General features: G+C 40.1%; 1 protein-coding gene across 1 annotated transcript in view; it reads right to left on the reverse strand.

The window, feature by feature from the left end:
- Window positions 1-15,415, reverse strand: part of APOOL (apolipoprotein O like) — a 217,660-nt gene that overhangs the window by 61,493 nt on the left and 140,752 nt on the right. The window lies entirely within an intron of this gene.

The raw sequence follows: 15,415 nt of genomic DNA on the forward strand, positions 1-15,415 counted from the left end.
CTATCATTACCTTGCAAAAAAAGAAAGACATCGTTTTTAAAGAAATTTTAATAGATTTTTTTTTATTTTTTGTGATTTTTTAAACATATATATATATATATATATATTTTTTTTTTTTTTTTTTTTTGAGAATCTAACCTCTAGATTTTTAATCTTTCCTTTTTGGTATTTGTTATCAATTCTGTACCTTTAAGAATCTAACCTTCAGTACCCATTTTTACTTGGGAGTGGAATTATTGGCTTGATTGCCCTCTCCCCCTTTTGACACTCCTTTTTTATCCCCTAGGTCACCTCTATTACCTCCATCCCCCTTCCCATCTCTACCCAACTCTGTGAATCTCTTTGGGCATTCTGGGCTGTGGAGAACACTTAGGGAACTGATTACTGGCTAGATTTGTCTCTCTCCTTTTGCCTCCACCTCTTCTCCTCCTGGTCACCTCTATCCCCTTCCTCCCTCTTCTCTTCTCTATGTAACTCCATGAAACTCTCTGGGTGTTCCAGGCTGTCGAGAGAACATAGGTATTCGATTACTGGCTAGATTGCTCTTTCCCCTTTTGGCTCCCCCTCTTCTCAACCTCAGATATGCAGATGACACCACCCTTATGGCAGAAAGTGAAGAGGAACGAAAAAGCCTCTTGATGAAGGTGAAAGAGGAGAGTGAAAAAGTTGGCTTAAAGCTCAACATTCAGAAAACAAAGACCATGGCATCTGGTCCCATTATTTCATGGGAAATAGATGGGGAAACAGTGGAAACAGTGTCAGACTTTATTTTTGAGGGCTCCAAAATCACTACAGATGGTGACTGCAGCCATGAAATTAAAGGACACTTACTCCTTGGAAGAAAAGTTATGACCAACCTAGATAACATATTAAAAAGCAGAGACATTACTTTGCCAACAAAGGTCCGTCTAGTCAAGGCTGTGGTTTTTCCAGTGGCCATGTATGGATGTAAGAGTTGGACTGTGAAGAAAGCTGAGTGCCGAAGAACTGATGCTTTTGAACTGTGGTGTTGGAGAAGACTCTTGAGAGTCCCTTGGACTGCAAGGAGATCCAACCAGTCCATTCTGAAGGAGATCAGCCCTGGGATTTCTTTGGAAGGAATGATGCTAAAGCTGAAACTCCAGTACTCTGGCCACCTCTTGTGAAGAGTTGATTCATTGGAAAAGACTCTGATGCTGGGAGGGATTGGGGGCAGAAGGAGAAGAGGACGACAGAGGATGAGATGGCTGGATGGCATCACTGACTCGACGGACATGAGTCTGAGTGAACTCTGGGAGTTGGTGATGGACAGGGAGGCCTGGCGTGCTGTGATTCATGGGGTCGCAAAGAGTTGGACACGACTGAGTGACTGAACTGAACTGAACTTCACCTGGTCATCTGTATCTCCCACGTCCCTCTTCTCTTCTCCATGTAACTCAGCGAACCTTTCTGGGTGTCCCTCACTGTGGAGAAACTTTTCTCCATTAACCTAGATATTTTATCATAGGTGCTGTATGGATGGAGAAATCTTGAGTCTACTGTAAGAATAAGACTGAAAACCAGAGGCACGAGGCTTAAATCCAAAACCTGAGAACACCAGAGAACTCCTGACTCCAGGGAACATTAATCGATAAAAGCTCATCCAAAAGCCTCCATGCACACCCAAGAGCCAACAAGTTCTGGAGGAAGATATACCACGCAAATTCTCCAGCAACACAGAAACATAGCCCTGAGCTTTAGTATACAGGCTGCCCAAAGTCACTCCAAACCCACTGACATCTCAAAACACACTACTGGACACTTCATTGCACCCCAGAGAGAAGAAATCCAGCTCCACCCACCAGAACACGATGCAAGCTTCCCTAACCAGGAAACTTTGACAAGCTACTTGTCTAACCCCACCCACAGGGAGGAAATTCTACAATAAAGAAGAACCACAAACTGCCAGAATACAGAAAGTCCACCCCAAACACAGCAATATAAACAAGGTGAAAAGGCAAAGAAATACTCAGCAGGTAAAGGAACATGATAAATGCCCACCAAACCAAACAAAAGAGGAGGAAATAAGGAGTTTAGCTGAAAAAGAATTCAGAATAACGATCGTAAAAATGATCCGAAATCTTGAAAACAAAATGGAATTACAGATAAATAGCCTGGAGACAAGGACTTAGAAGATTCAAGAAATGTTTAACAAGGACCTATAAGAAATGAAAAAGAATCAATATATAATGAATAATGCAATAAATGAGATCAAAAACACTCTGGAGGGAACCAACAGTAGAATAATAGAGGAAGAAGATAGGATAAGTGAGGTGGAAGATAGAATGGTGGAAATAAATGAAGCAGAGAGGAAAAAAGAAAGAATTAAAGGAAATGAGGACAACCTCAGAGACCTCTGGGACAATGTCAAATGCCTCAACATTTCAATCATAGGAGTCCCAGAAGAAGAAGACAAAAAGGAAGGCCATGAGAAAATACTTAAGATTGACTTCCCTAAAATGGGAAAGGAAATAGCCTCCCAAGTCCAAGAAACCCAGAGAGTTCCAAACAGGATAAACCCAAGGCAAAACACCCCAAGACACATATTAATTAAATTAACAAACATCAAACACAAAGAACAAATATTAAAAGCAGCAAGGGAAAAACAACAAATAACACACGAGGGGATTCCCATAAGGATAACAGCTGATCTTTCAACAGAAACTCTTCAGGCCAGAAGGGAATGACGGGATATACTTAAAGTGATGAAAGAAATAAGCCTAAAACCCAGATTACTGTACCCAGCAAAGATCTCATTCAAATATAAAGGAGAAATCAAAAGTTTTACAGACAAGCAAAAGCTGAGAGAATTCAGCACCCCCAAACCAGCTCTCCAACAAATGCTAAAGGATCTTCTCTAGACAGGAAACACAGAATAGGTTTATAAACTCGAACCCAAAGCAACAAAGTGGCAATGGGATCATACTTATCAATAATTACCTTAAATGTAAATGGATTGAGTGTCCCAACCAAAAGACAAAGACTGGCTGAATGGATACAAAAGCAAGACCCCTATATAGGCTGTCTAAAAGAGACCCACCTCAAACCTAGGGACACATACAGACTGAAAGTGAAGGGCTGGAAAAAGATATTTCATACAAATGAAGAGCGAAAGAAAGCAGGAATAGCAATACTCATATCAGATAAAATAGACTTTGAAGTAAAGGATGTGAAAAGAGACAAAGAAGGACACTACATAATGATCAAAGGATCAATCCAAGAAGAAGATATAACAATTATAAATATATATGCACCAAACATAGGAGCACTGCAATATGTAAGGCAAATGCTAACAAAGATGAAAGGGGAAATTAACAGTAACACAATAAGAATGGGAGACTTTAATACCCCACTCACACCTATGGGTAGATCAACTAAACAGAAAATTAACAAGGAAACGCACACTTTAAGTGATACAATGGAACAGTTAAACCTAACTGATAGCTATAGGACGTTTCACCCCAAAACAAGGAATTTCACCTTTTTCTCAAGTGTACACAGAACGTTCTCCAGGACAGATCACATCCTGGGCCTTCTCCACGTTTTGGAGAAGACTCCAAGAGTCTTCTCCAACACCACAGTTCAAAAGCATCAATTCTTCGGTGCTCAGCTTTCTTCACAGTTCAACTCTCGCATCCATACATGGCCACTGGAAAATCCATAGCCTTGACTAGACGGACCTTTGTTGGCAAAGTAATGTCTCTCCTTTTCAATATGCTGTCTAGGTTGGTCATAACTTTTCTTCCAAGGAGTAAGCGTCTTTTAATTTCATGGCTGAAGTCACCATCTGCAGCGATTTTCGAGCCTAAAAAAACCTATATGCAGGTCAGGAAGCAACAGTTAGAACTGGACATGGAACAACAGACTGGTTCCAAATAGGAAAAGGAGTACATCAAGGCTGTATATTTTCACCCTGCTTATTTAACTTATATGCAGAGTACATCATGAGAAACACTGGGCTGAAAGCACAAGCTGGAATCAAGATTGCCAGGAGAAATATCAATAACCTCAGATATACAGATGACACCACCCTTATGGCAGAAAGTGAAGAGGAACTAAAAAGCCTTTTGAAAGTGAAAGAGGAGAGTGAAAAAGTTGGCTTAAAGCTTATAATTCAGAAAAGTAAGATCATGGCATCTGGTCCCATTACTTCATGGGAAATAGATAGGGAAACAGTGGAAACAGTGTTAGACTTTATTTTTTTGGGCTCCAGTGAATATATTTGTGTAATAAATTTTAAAATAAATATCACTTTAAATATTCCCAAAGAACCTGGAAACTTTTTGGAAAAATAGCAGTAGATGAAGCCCAGACAAAAGCTCTATTTAAGATGCTTAGTGGAGTGGAGTCAAGATGGCAAAGTAGGAGGACATGGAGTTCACATCTCACAACCAGGGCACAACTAGCACCTTGGGTGCTAGTAGGAGTCCTCAGACACCAGAAAGTACAGAAAGAACCTCAGTGCAACTGGGTAGGTCATGGGAGGGAAGTAGGGAGAGAGAAAACGTGGAGACAGGATAAGACTATGCGCCAGAAGGGTGCATAGGGGATGGAAGAGGTTCCTGTTTTTGGAGGGGTCTGCTCAATGTGCGGAGATCAGGAGGGAAGGAGAGAAACCTTCGGAGAATTAGGAGACTGGAGAAGAATTCATCCAGTGTCTCCCCTTCCCAATGGGCTCCAGCATGACTGCTGGTGTCCAAGGCCTGAGCTCCCCCTACCAGGGCCTCTTCTGCCCATGTGAACCGCCAGGTCTGAGCTCCCCCTAACCTTTGCAAAATCTTCTCTGGCTGTGTGGGTCCTGGCAGATCAAGTGGCAGCCCTGAAAGGACCTACTCTGGCTGTGGAGATTCAGGCAGGCTGAGTGCTACACACCCTCTAAGGTCTCCTCCAGCTGCACAGGCCCCTGTAAGCATGCCTGTGGAGGCTTGCATGGGCATAAGTGCCTCGGACCAGCTCCAAAAACAGATGCTGGTGAGAGGAACACACACAGACTTTAAGCTGACACAGTGGGTCCAGAGACATATCTAGAGATCTTGAAGGCCTACTGAGGAGGCAGAGGTATGCTGCAGTTCACCATGGGGTAAGGACAACAATACAAGAAGCATCAGGGAATTTTTTATTTTTTTATTGTCTTAATCAATTTTTTAAAAATGATTTTATTTTTTACTCTCTCTTTCTCTCTTTTTTTTTCTTTTGGCTCTTTTTCTGTTTTCTTATCTTGATGCTTCATTCCCCCCCCCCCCAAAAAAAAAAAAAAAAAAAACTAACATTAAAAAAAAAAAAAAAAACAAGCTGAAAGAAAGTTCACTGTAGAAAGTCAATAAGGGTTTTAACAAAACCAAAGTATACTTTTTTATACAATATATGTGTATATTATCAGCAAACGACTTCTGAGATTTTATGTTCTTTTAGTTATTTATTTTAAAGAAAACATAAACAATTATATTAGTATGGAATGTCAGCTAATCAATTCTTCTTTTATTCTGTGATTTGGGCCTTCTAGTGCAAGTAATTTTATGATTCTCATTCAGTTCAGTTCAGTTGCTCAGTTGTGTCTGACTCTGCAACCCCAAGGACTGTCACATGTCAGGCTTCCCTGTCCTTCACCATCTTCCAAAGCTTGCTCAAACTCATATCCATTTAGTCAATGATGTCATCCAACCATCTTGTCCTCTGTCATTCCTTTATCCTGCCTTCAATCTTTCCCAGCATCAGGGTCTTTTCTAATGAGTTGGCTCTTCTCATCAGCTGGACAAAATATTAGAGCTTCAGCTCAGCATCAGTCCTTCCAAAGAATATTCAGGGTTGATTTCCTTTAGGATTGACTGGTTTGATCTCCTTGCAGTCCAGAGGGCCAGGGAGTCCAGCTTGTCCCTCTGTGACAACTTAGAAGTGTGGAATGAGTGGTGGGGTGGAAGGGAGGCACAAGTGGGAGGGGTATGTATATACACACACACACACACACACACACACAAACACACACACCTATGGCTAATTTGCCATGTTGTATGGCAGAAACCAACACAACATTATAAAGCAACTATCCTCTAATTAAAAAAGCATTTGTTGAATGATAGCAAATTTTAAAAGCATTATATGTAATGCTATAGCAAATGGTGAAGACTAACAATACATTGTTAAGTAAAGAAAGATAGTTACTATGATGTCAAGTTTATTTAAAATTTTATATATTTTTATGTAGAGAGAAAAAATATATAGAGAGGCAAAGGACAGCCATTGAATGTAAATAACGATTATGTGCAGATAGGACTCTGAGAGATTTTTCATTTCTATTTTATGTGTTTCTTAGGTCTCCCAGTCTTCTGTAGTCATGTATTCCTTTAACAAGCAAATGTCTTGAGTTCCTACCCCAGGTAACAGCAGGGTCTATGCTCTTTACCCATTCCTCCTTTCTATCATAAACTTCTTCTTAGATATCTGCTCACCAATCAGTCCAAGCTATAGTTCTACTAGTCTCTGTGTTCAACTCCTACAGCTGCTGTCTTCTTTCAGCACCTCTGTCAGGCATGTAGCCTTCATTCCTCCATTTACATGTCTCTGAAACACCGAGGCTAGTCTAGTGACTTCCATTAAATTATTGGTAGGCATATTTCCACACAGCATCCAGTAGGAAAAAAATTAAAACTGAATGAGTGAGTGAGTGAAGTCGCTCAGTAGTGTCTGACTCTTTGTGACCCCATGGACTGTAGCCTACCAGGGTACTCCATCCATGGGATTTTCCCAGCAAGAATACTGGAATGGATTGACATTTCCTTCTTCTGGAGATCTTCCTGACCCAGAGATTGAACCCGGGTCTCCCACATTGTAGGCAGTTGCTTTACCATCTGAGCCACCAGGGAAGTTTAAAACTGAATAGTGATATCTTAAAGAGAACCTTTACTGGCTGTCTTGTGCCCTAGAACTTAGTGTACCACAGTTGGGCCAGGTACTGCTCCTCAAGCCAAGAAGTCTTCCTTCCATTTAACCTCTATTTCCCTAGTTCCTAAAGTGCCCAGCCTCTTTCTCAAGATTTCTCCCTGGGGGGGGGGGGGAGTCCAATTTATTGTTTTTATATGCAAAGCAATCTAGTTCTTAGTCTTCCCTCCCAGACTAGGCTTTGGACGCATATTGTCTTCTACATAAAGTTACTGTTGGGGAACTTTTCTAAACAAAACAAACAAACAAACAAAAATCCATGCATCCCTGATTTACACTCTCAGCTAAGTAAAAGAACAGCATAAGTTAAGTCATAATTTCCTTTAACTGGAAATTTGCTGATAATATATGGAAAGGAAGAAAATGAAAATTCTTGGATGTGCTCATTTTTAATCAGAGGAAAATCTAGAGGAAATTTTTCATCTGTTACAGGTATTTTCCAAATGTTTTACAATGAGCATGTGTTTTTTAATAAAATAAAATACAGCAAATATTATAAAAAATATTATTCTGTTGATGAATGTCTCCAAAGCATTTTAAGTTTTTATTTCAGAAAATAACTGCTATGCATTATTTCTGTTCTCCTTGCCTTAAACCCATCCTCATCCTGTGCCCTCAACTCCTGCCTTTTCTTTTTCTTTCTTTTTGTTTGTTTGCATTTTACAGGGGTAAAAATAAAAAGCCTGTAACTTAAAAGGGACAGAAAAAAGGTTGGCTGTGAAGTATAGGGAGATTCCAACAAATTCATCTGCTTGCTATAGATGATAATTATACAAATGCCTTTCTCAATTGTGAATAGACGTTTAGAAGAAACCAAGTTGGGGTCAGAATTCAGAATACCGGATTTTAGCATCTTCAGTAAGGGGGATCTTATGTATTGTAGTCATTAGTTTAAGTGCATAAATATTTCCATTTTTTAGACCTATAGGAAGTGGCTTATACATTAAATTAAAAATATTTTGGTAGAGTAGACTATAAATGTACATTTTGATTCATAGAATTTGGCAGATTTTGGCTTACAAAATTAACAACTTAGGCTAGATCTGTATATGTTAAGACTAAAGTTACATTTTAGAAATTTTCTGATAATATATGGAAATGATAAAAACATGAAATTTAAATAATATATATATATATATATATATATTAAATATAAGCAAGATTACAACGTTTATCATTTAGACTTTGTCCCTAAACTGGACATTTCCACCTTTTGGCAAAGACTGATTACTGACACTTCTGTCTAAATAGATTTAAAAAAAAAAAAAAAAAAAAACTATTTTTTCCCCTGTTAATATATCAGGTACAGTGTGGTGATAATTTGTATGACTGATAAAGACAGTGTCATTTTGTTTCTAAGATGGAACAAGCTGTGTTAATAAGTAACTGCAAGCAAGAATATGCATTTTTGATACAACCCCTTAAAATCACCATTTTATAAAGTTTAAAAAACATTAAATGTTAAAAAACTAACACCTAAATCACCTTCAAGTGATGATAAGGTTCATGAGCCAAAATATAAAATAAACTTGTTAACAGTTCTCGATCACACACTGTAATTTCTAATGTTACAGCTTTAAGGCATCAGCCGGAAACCTAACACGTGTCTCCTCCTCCATTCATCCCTACCATAAACTATGAAAGTGGTTGGATTTTTGTTAAACAAACAACAAAATTCTTTCACCTCTTTTCTGGCATTTCAGTTCAGCTCAGTTCAGTTCAGTTTAGTTCAGTTGCTCAGTCGTGTCTGACTCTTTGTGACTCCATGGATTGCAGCACGCCAGGCCCCCCTGTCCATTACCAAATCCTTGAGTTTACTCAACTCATGTCCATTGAGTCAGCGCTGCCATCCAACCATCTCATCCTCTGTCATCCCCTTCTCCTCTTGCCTTCAGTCTTTTGCAGCATCAGGATCTTTTCAAATGAGTCAGTTCTTTGCATCAGGTGGCCAAAGTATTGGAGTTTCAGCTTCAACATCAGTCCTTCCAATGAATATTCAGGACTGATTTCCTTTAGGATGGACTGGTTGGATCTCCTTACCGTACAAGGGACTCTCAAGAGTCTTCTCCAACAACACAGTTCAAGGGCGTCAGTTCTTCAGCTCTCAGCTTTCTTTATAGTCCAACTCTCACATCCATGAATGACTACTGGAAAAACCATAGCCTTGACTAGACAGACCTTTGTTGGCAAAGTAATGTCTCTGCTTTTTAATAAGCTATCTAGGTTTGTCATAACTTTTATTCCAAGGAGCAAGTGTCTTTTCATTTCAAGGCTGCAGTCACTCTCTGCAGTGATTTTGGAGCCCCCCAAAATATAGTCTGTCACTGTTTACCCATCTATTTGTCATGAAGTGATGAGACCAGATGCCATAATCTTCGTTTTTTGAATGTTGAGTTTTAAGCCACTTTTGCAGTTTCCTCTTTCACTTTCATCAAGAGGCTCTTTAGTTCTTCTTGACATTCTGCCATAAGGGTGGTGTCCTTTGCATATCTGAGGTTATTGATATTTTTCCTGCCAATCTTAATTCCATCTTGTGCCTCATCCAGCCTAGCATTTCGAATGATGTACTCTGCATATAAGTTAAATAAGCAGGGTGACGATATACAGCCTTGATGTACTCCTTTCCCAATTTGAAACCAGTCTGTTCCATGGCCAGTTCTAACTGTTGCTTCTTGACCTGCATACAGATTTTTCAGGAAGCAGGTTAGGTGGTCTGGTAGTCCAATTTCTTGAAGAATTTTCCACAGTTTGTTGTGATCCACACAGTCACAGGCTTTGGCACAGTCAATGAAGCAGAAGTAGATATTTTTCTGGAACTCTCTTGCTTTTTCTGTGATCCAACAGATTGGCAATTTGATCTCTTGTTCCTCTGCCTTTTCTAAATCCAGCTTGAATATCTGGAAGTTCATGGTTCATGTAATGTTTAAGCCTGGCTTGGGGAATTTTGAGCATTACTTTGCTAGTGTGTGAGATGAGTGCAATTGTGCAGTAGTTTGATCATTCTTTGGTGTTGCCTTTCTTTGGGATTGGAATGAAAACTGAGTTTTCCCGTCCTGTAACCACTGCTGAGTTTTCCAAATTTGCTGGCACATTAAATGAAGCACTTTCACAGCATCATCTTTTAGGATCTAAAATAGCTCAACTGGAATTCCATCACCTCCACTAGCTTTGTTCATAGTGATGCTTCCTAAGACCTACTTGACTACGAATTCCAGGATGTCTGGCTCTAGGTGAGTGATCACATCATCATGATTATCTGGGTCATGAAGATCTTTTGTGTATAGTTCTTCTGTGTATTCTTGCCACTTCTTCTTAATATCTTCTGCTTCTATTAGGTCCATACCATTTCTGTCCTTTATTGTGCCCATCTGTACTCCAAGGCCAAATTTGCCTGTTATTCCAGGTGTTTCTTGACTTCCTACTTTTGCATTCCAGTTCCCTATAATGAAAAGGACATCTTTTTTGGGTGTTAGTTCTAAAAGGTCTTGTAGGTCTTCACAGAACCATTCAACTTCAGCTTCTGCAGCATTACTGGTCAGGGAATAGACTTGGATTACTGTGATATTGAATGGTTTGCCTTGGAAATGAAGAGAGATCATTCTGTCATTTTGAGATTGCATCCAAGTACTGCATTTTGGACTCTTTTGTTGACTATGATGGCGCCTCTATTTCTTCTAAGGGATTCTTGCCCACAGTAGTAGATATAATGGTTATCTGAGTTAAATTCACCCATTGCAGTCCATTTTAGTTCGCTAATTTCTAAAATGTTTATGTTCACTCTTGCCATGTCCTGTTTGACCACTTCAGATTTGCCTTGATTCATGGACCTAAGTTTCCAGGTTATTATGCAATATTGCTCTTTACAGCATCAGACTTTACTTCCATCACAAATCACATCCACAGCTGGGTATTCTGTCATTTCAGAAAAAGTCATAATGAGAACTGAGTTTTCCTTATTTTGTGTGGACTTTCAGTTGTGTGACTTAAATTTTTTAACATCTTTGAGTCTCAGTTCCTTTACCTGAAAAATGAACATAATAATATTATCTACCTCACTGGGTAAGTAATCCTCACAATAAGTGAGGATTAAATGAGTAAATTGTCCCCTAGAACCATAGCTAACACCACAGGAATCATTCATAAAGTTTTAGATTTCATTATTATGGGTTGATCAAGATCAGAAATGTATCTGTATCTAATTTGTGTTAAGTTTGGCATAGTTCTGTGATGTTACTGTATTTATCTGTCATGCTAAGAAGGTGGGCTCTCTAGGTTCCATTTATAGCTAGTAGGAGGCAAATGGTGGTTACTCTTTACTTCTATTCAAACCTTATCTCTACAGAATGGACCTTGAACATTGTCCCCATTTTGGCATGTATCAGATTTGGGAAAATTAATCTTTCTGAGTTTCAGTTTCTTTATTGATAAAATTAGGAGCAATAGTATATATCTCTTATGGTTGCTTTGATGATTGTTTTTAAGGTTTTAATGTTTTTAATTTTAAATTAATTACTTTAAATTGGAGGCTAATTACTTTACAACATTGTAGTGGTTTTGCCATACATTGACATGAATCAGCCATGGATCTACATTTATTCCCCATCCTGAATCCCCTCTCACCTCCCTCCCCATCCCATCCCTCAGGGTCATCCCAGTGCACCAGCCCTGAGCACCCTGCATCAAAGCTGAACTGGTGATCAGTTTCACGTATGATAATATACATGTTTCAATTCTGTTCTCTCAAGTCATCCCACCCTTGCCTTCTCCCACAGAGTACAAAAGACTGTTCGTTACATCTGTGTCTCTTTTGCTGTCTTGCATACAGGGTCATCGTTACCACCTTTCTAAATTCCGTATATATGCATTTACTGTATTGGTGTTTTTTTTTTTTTTTTTTCCTGACATACTTCACTCTGTATAATAGGCTCCAGTTTCATCCACATTTCATCCACATCCTCCTCATTAGAACTGATTCAAATGTATTCTTCTTAATGGCTGAGTAATACTCCACTGGGTATATGTACCACAGCTTTGTTATCCATTCGTCTGCTGATGGACATCTAGGTTACTTCCATGGCTTGGCTATTATAAACAGTGCTGCAATGAACATTGGGGTACATGTGTCTCTTTCCATTCTGGTTTCTTTATTGTGTATGCCCAGCAGTGGAATTGCTGGGTCATATGGCAGTTCTATTTCCAGTTTTTTAAGGAATCTCTGCACTGTTCTTCATACTGGCTGTACTAGTTTGCATTCCCACCAACAGTGTAAGAGGGTTCCCTTTTCTCCACACCCTTTCCAGCATTTGTTGTTTGTAGGCTTTTTGATAGCAGCCATTCTGACCAGCACGAGATGGTACCTCATTGTGGCTTTGATATGCATTTCTCTGCTAATGAGTGATGTTGAGAATCTTTTCATGTGTTTGTTAGCCATCTGTATGTCTTCTTTGGAGAAATGTCTGTTTAGTTTTTTGGCTCATTTTTTGATTGGGTCATTTATTTCCATTACTGTGGGAGATGGGTCATAGAGGATCCTGCTGTGACTTATGTCAGAGAGTGTTTTGCCTATGTTTTCCTCTAGGAGTTTCATAGTTTCTGGTCTTACATTTAAATCTTTAATCCATTTTGAGTTTATTGTTGTGTATGGTGTTAAAAAGTGTTCTTGTTTAATTCTTTTACAAGTGGTTGACCAGTTTTCCCAGCGCCACTGTTAAAGTGATTGTCTTTTCTCCATTGTATATTCTTGCCTTCTTTGTCAAAGATAAGGTGTCCATAGGTGCATGGGTTTATCTCTGGGATTTCTATTTTGTTCCATTGATCTATATATCTGTCTTTGTGCCAGTAGCATACTGTCTTGATGACTGTAGCTTTGAAGTATAGTCTGAAGTCATGCAGGTTGATTAGTCCAGTTCCATTCTTCTATCCAAGATTGCTTTGGCTATTTGAGGCTTTTTGTATTTTCATGCAAATTGTGAAATTATTTGTTCTAGTTCTCTGAAAAATACCATTGGTAGCTTGATAGGGATTCCATTGAATCTTTAGATTGCTTTGGGTATTATACTCATTTTCACTATATTGATTCTTCCGACCCATGAACATTGTCTATTTCTCCATTTATTTGTGTCATCTTTGATTTCTTTCATCAGCTTCAAAACTTCTCCATCCATACAGCACCAATGATAAAACATCTAGGCTAATGGTGAAAAGATTCTCCACGGTGAGGAACACCAAGAGCAGTTCACAGAGTTACATGGAGAAGAGCAGAGAAGAGGGACGAGGGAGATAGAGATGACCAGGTGGAAAAGAGGGGGAGTCAAAAAGGGAGAGAGCAATATAGTCAGTAATAAGTCAAAAAGGGAGAGAGCAATATAGTCAGTAATAAATTCCCTATATACTCTCCACATTCTGAAACACCCAGAGAGGTTCATGGAGTTACATAGAGAAGAGAAGAGGGAGGAGGGAGATAGATGTGGCCAGGAGGAGAAGAGGGGGAGTCAAAAGGAGAGAGATGGATCTAGCCAGTAATCAGTTCCCTAAGTATTCTCCACAGCCCAGAACACCCAAAGAGATTCCAGAGTTAGGTAAAGAAGAGAAGGGGGAAGGAGGAGATAGAAGTGACCTGGAGGAGAAAAAGGAGAGTCAAAAGAGGAGAGAGCAATCAAGCCAGTAATCAGACTCCTAAGTAAAAATGGGTACTGAAGATTGTATTATGAAAGGTACAGAATTGATAACAAATACCAAAAAGCAAAGATTAAAAATCTAGAGGTTAGACTCTCAAAAATACAATATTAAAAACCAAAAACAAAATCACAAAATTTATAAAAAATACATATGAAATTTGCTTTAAAAATAGGGTCTTTTTTTGGCAAGGTAATAATAGGTTATAAAAATGAAAATTAAAGGAGTAATAAAGAACTTTAAAAAATCAAATTAAAAAATGATAATAGTAAAATATATCTGGGAATTTCTCTGGAGCTGTTGAGGGCAGTGTGGGGTCAGTTCAGTTTCGGATTTTTTCTTATTACAGCTTATACTTCTTCTCAAGATCTGTAGGCCCCTTCCAATGCTGAGTCAATGTTAACTACAAGGTTTTAATCTGTTTCACCTGTCACTTCCAGAGCAGTTCCCTCTTCTTTGTTTATTTCGGCTTCCAGTGTTTTCAAGTCTCTTCAGTGTCTATTCTCAGCCCTGATACAAGGGGGTGAAAGTGGTCACTTATTTAGGCTCACTTGTTCAGTTGTGCTGTGGGGAGGGTGGAACACTGCAAACCAATACCACTGGCATGTGTGCAGAGTACTCGCAATGTCTGAGCCACACTGGGTTTGCCCCAGCTCATGGTGTGTTTGCTTTTCTGGCCTACACTGCTCAGGCTCCAGGTTGCTCTGCAGGGGAACTGTCTAAAGCGGGCCCTGGGTTGCGTGCACTTCCCAGGTCTAAACTGCTCAGGTTCCAGTTCTCAGGTACTCCACAAAGGCACAGACTCGGTTTGTTCTGCATTCTGTGCCCTTCCCAAGTCTGAGCAGTTCAGGTGACCAGGTGCTTGGTGAGCACACTCTCCCAGGTGGGCAGTGCATCTTATCACCTCCCTGGTCCCAGCCCCTCGGTTTCCTGGGTGCAGTGCTAGAGCCCCATCTCAGGTGTGCTGTGTGTCTCCTCTGGGGAGCTGATCTCTGACTGCGACCCTCCTGGTGGATGTCAACTGTCCAGGATCCCAGGAAACCTTGGTTAGCAACCAGGAGCCTGCTCACGGTTTGGTGGAGGATGCCATATCTGGGGCCGAGATTGCCCCTCACCTTCCAGCTCTGGCTGCCACCCACCTGCCTCTCTGCCTCCAGCAGGGGGATGAGCCTGTCTGCAGCTGGCTAGTTCTCCTCTGCATTTGCTCAGTCCTTTGTTTTGTGAGCAGGCCCAGCAGTTCCTTAGGTTAGAGCTTTTCATGGGAAAGTTCTCTCTCTCTCTCTTTTTCCTTCTCTCTCTGGCTATCCCACAGTTTGGGTTCTTGCTCCTTCAGATTGTCCTCAGGGCATTCAGGCCCAGTCCTTGCCCTAAGCATGCAGCCCGTACCTCCCTGTTCAGCCCCCACTCACTGTTGGTGGATGTGAGCGTCTGGGCTACTTCTCTGCTGGGAGTTGCAGTTAGGCGAGTAATCTGTGGGGTTTTTTCCGCCCTCCATTACGTTGCCCTCTGAAATTCCAAAACACCCCACAGATCCACCATTGAGAGGGTTTCCTGGTGTGTGGAAACTTCTCCTCTTTCATGACTCCCTCCTTGGGACAAGTCTCTGTCCCTAACTCTTTTGTTTCTCTCTGTATCTTTTACATTTTGTCCTACCTCATTTTGAAGAGAATGGGCTGCCTTTCTGGGTGCCTGGTGTCCTCCACCAGTGTTGAGAAATTGTTTTGTGGAATGTCCTCAGGATTCAAATGATCTTTTGATGAATTTGTGGGGGAGAAGGTGATCTCCC

This window comes from Bos taurus, chromosome X, assembly GCF_002263795.3.
Source record: "Bos taurus isolate L1 Dominette 01449 registration number 42190680 breed Hereford chromosome X, ARS-UCD2.0, whole genome shotgun sequence".
In the NCBI taxonomy this organism is placed as follows: domain Eukaryota; kingdom Metazoa; phylum Chordata; class Mammalia; order Artiodactyla; family Bovidae; genus Bos; species Bos taurus.